The sequence below is a fragment of the Carlito syrichta genome, unplaced genomic scaffold (genome assembly GCF_000164805.1).
Source record: "Carlito syrichta isolate Samal-C Ts95f unplaced genomic scaffold, Tarsius_syrichta-2.0.1 Scaffold308201, whole genome shotgun sequence".
NCBI lineage: Eukaryota > Metazoa > Chordata > Mammalia > Primates > Tarsiidae > Carlito > Carlito syrichta.
Genome location: NW_007252297.1, coordinates 107467 through 111445, shown reverse-complemented (window position 1 = coordinate 111445; position 3979 = coordinate 107467).

Genomic DNA, 3979 nt, shown 5'->3' with positions numbered 1-3979 from the left:
TATGCCTAAAAACATTACAGTCAAACTTTGAATAACCAAACTAAAAAGAGAAAAAATAGCAGGGGGAATAGAACTGGTAACACATAAGCGAGTGCCAATAAGATAGAACTGATAACACATAAGGGAGTGCCAACAACTGAATTATCAGAAAATATGGTGGTAGAAAGCAGTAGGATAACATATATAAAGTATGAAAGACAAAGAATGTAAAACAAAAATTCTGTATACCACAAAAATATCTACTAAATTTAAAGAGAAATTAAGACCATTTCCCAATAAACAAAAGCTGAGAGAAATTTTCCCTATCAGATATGTTCTACAAGAAATTTTTTTTTTTTTTTTTTTTTGAGTTGGAATCTCATTCTGTCGCCCAGACTGGAGTGCAGTGGCCGCTCCCGGCCACCGCAGCCTCGACCTGCTGGGCTCAGGCGATCCTTCCGCCTCAGCCTTCCGAGTAGCCGGAATTACAGGCATGCGCTACCACGCCCGGCTGATTTTTTGATTTATTGTAGAGATGAGGTCTCGCTGCCCAGGCGGGTCTCGAACCCGCGGGCTCAGGCAATCCACTCACCTCAGCCTCCCAAAGGCGCGGGATTACAGGCTGAGCCACCGAGCCGGGCTTACATTTTCTTTTTCTGTTTTTTTTGGAGACAAGGTCTCACCATGTTGCCCAGGCTAGACTCAAACTCCTGGGTTCAAGCAATCCTTTTACCTCAGCCTCCCAAGTAGCTGGGCCTAATTGTTCTTTACATAAACAGTAGTTATACCACCTATCCTTTTTGTAAGTTGGTGTTTTTAACTTAAAGTGTAGACCTTGCATTTTTATGTCTCCTTTTTTTGTTAGAGACAGGGCCTCATTTTGTTATCCAGGTTGGAGTGCAGTGGCACAATCATAGCTCACTGCAGCCTCAAACTCCTGGGTTCAAGGGGTCCTCCTGCCTCAGCCTCCTGAGTAGCTGAGGAAAGGGAGGAGGTGGTGTTGCCTGAGCCTAAAGGCCTAGCTATCCAATGGCAATCGTGGAAGATGCACAGCTCCTGCTCAAGACAATGTCGAAGCAGGGGGATAGGGCATACCCTGGATTCTCCTCAAGCATGCACCACCATGCCCAGCTAATTTTTAAATTTTTTTGTAAAGACAATATCACTATGTTGGCCAGGCTGGTCTTGAACTCCTTTTTTTTTTTTTTTTTTTTATTGAGTTGGAGTCTCACTCTGTCACCCAGACTGGAGTGCAGTGGCCGCTCCCGGCCACCACAGCCTCGACCTGCTGGGCTCCGGCGATCCTTCCACCTCAGCCTTCCAAGTAGCTGGAACTACAGGCACGCACTACCATGCCCGACTAATTTTTGATTTATTGTAGAGATGAGGTCTTGCCAAGTTGCCCGGGCAGGTCTTGAACCCGAGGGCTCAGGCAATCCACTCACCTCGGCCTCCCAAAGGCGCGGGATTACAGGCTAAGCCACCAAGCCCAGCTTGAACTCCTAGCCTCAGCATTCTTCTCTCCTTAGCTCTTTTTTTTCTTGAGTTGGAGTCTCACTCTGTTGCCCAGACTGGAGTGCGGTGGGCGACCTGCTGGGCTCCGGCAATCCTTCCGCCTCAGCCTTCCAAGTAGCTGGAATTACAGGTGCGCGCTACCATGCCCGGCTGATTTTTTAATTTATTGTAGAGATGAGGTCTCGCCAAGTTGCCCAGGTGGGTCTCGAACCCGCGGGTTCAGGCAGTCCACTCACCTCAGCCTCCCAAAGGCGCGGGATTACAAGCTGAGCCACCGAGCCCGGCTCAACTAATTCTTTATTTTGTCTTCTAGATTCCAATTTCAGTTTATATCATCTTAAAATCTAATTAGTTCACCTTCTACATTTTCTTTTCATTTTTTGAGTTGGAGTCTCCCTCTTGTCACCCAGGCTGGCGTGCAGTGGCATGCTCACAGCCACTGCAGCCTCGACCTGCTGGACTTCCGCCTCAACCTTCCAAGTAGCTGGAACTACAGATGCGCCACCACTTCTGGCTAATTTTTTTATTTATTATAGAGACGAGATCTCGCCAAGTTGCCCAGGCTGGTCTCAAACCCATGGGCTCAGGCAATCCTCTCACTTCTGCCACCCGAAGTGTTGGGATTATAGGCATGAGCCACTGCACCCGGCTTACCTTCTACATTTTCATTCCAGTAATTAATTTTTTATACGTTGACTGGGACTCTCCAGATTGACATCAGTTTTGATGTATGCACTGTGAATACTTCAACCTGAGACGACTCGTCGAACTCTCATTCAGCCCACATTTTCCTATTGGCTTAAGTCCAAATAGTCTGTGTTTATGGTGCTGCCTAAATAATGCTCCTAAAAAAGAGAATGACTCGAGAATGATGTGTCTAGTTCTTGGTGAACTGTGTCAGGTACTAGTGATGGTCACCTCCATGGGTTGGAATCTGGTCAGGAAAACAGTCCATGCCAAATAGTTCGACAGAAGGAATTTAACAAAGAACTGGTTACAAATATGATGAAATGACTAAAAGCCAAAAAAGATGGTGAGGTAGCCCAGAGATTAGGAAAAGCTGGAAGCTGGAGGAACAAAGGGAGGAGGTGGTGTTGCCACAGCCTAAAGGCCTGGCTACCCAATGCGAACTGTGGAAGATGCACGGTTCCTGCTCAAGACAAAGTCGAAGTCAGGGGGTTAGGGCGTATCCTGGATTCTCCTCTTCCCACTCCTCTCCAGTATCCCACTACTGCCTCCTGCTAGCTGAACCTGACCCAAAGTCACTCTGCAAGGGCGTCTGGGAAATGTAGTTTTTGGAAAGAGGCAGAGAATGACTCTGAGAGTAATAAAGCATGCAAGCACTGATTCAGACAGCTTGACTCAAGTCTTGTTCCTGCATATGCTAATAGTTTGATCATGAGCAAGTAATCCAAACTGCCTATGACTCAGTTTCCTCAGTTAAAAAACAAGGACAAAAATAACCCCTACTTCCTAGAGGTGTGGTGAGGATTAAATGAGATAATACATGTAAAGTGCCTAGAACAGTACCTGGCATATGGGGAGTACTTCTACAGATGTTATCATTTTAAAAACTAAATATCTGCCTGTTTTTTGAAGAATTACTTTTCATAATTCTTCAAGAATTTCCAAGAATATTTCCACAGGCCCATGCCAAAAGGAACTTGATGGCCTAGGATGTGATTTATATGAGCCTGGATACTTAAACTCATTAAACTAATTAGAGCTTAAAATTATTATTATTGTTGTTATTATTATTATTATTATTTTGAGTGGGAGTCTCACTCTGTTGCCCAGGTTGGAGTGCAGTTTCATGCTCACGGCCACCGCAGCCTCAGCCTGCTGGGTTCAGGCAATCTTTCCACCTCAGCCTTCCAAGTAGCTGGAACCACAGATGCATGCCGCCACACGCAGTTAATTTTTTGATTTATTATAGAGACGAGGTCTCACCAAGTTGCCCAGGCCTCAAGCAATTCTCCCGTCTCAATCTCCCAAAGTGCTGAGATTACAGGCGTGTGCCACCATGCTCTTCCTGAGCCACTATACCCAGCTGTACTCTTAAATATTAACTCCCAGTGTTTGCCACAGTGCCTTACATTTGGAAGGCACTCAAATATTTACAGAATGAGTTTGTTCTACCCTGGTGCCTCTTCTTCCTGATGATGACGATTGCTCCCAACAGAACTGGTCTTCATTTTGTTTTTGCAAATTTCAGTTTATTCAGCATCCCAAACCATGGAGCATCTTCCCCCTTTCCTCACCCTCTACAACTCTTCCCATCTCACTACCACCTCTCCTGCTTCTTTTCCAAATTCCCTATGCCCCCACATACCCACTCTCACGGGTACACCCCACGCCATGACTCAGTTTCCTCAATTTAAAAAAAAGGACAGCCGGGCTCGGTGGCTTAGCCTGTAATCCCAGCGCTTTGGGAGGCTGAGGTGAGTGGATTGCCTGAGCCCGCGTGTTCAAGACCCACCTGGGC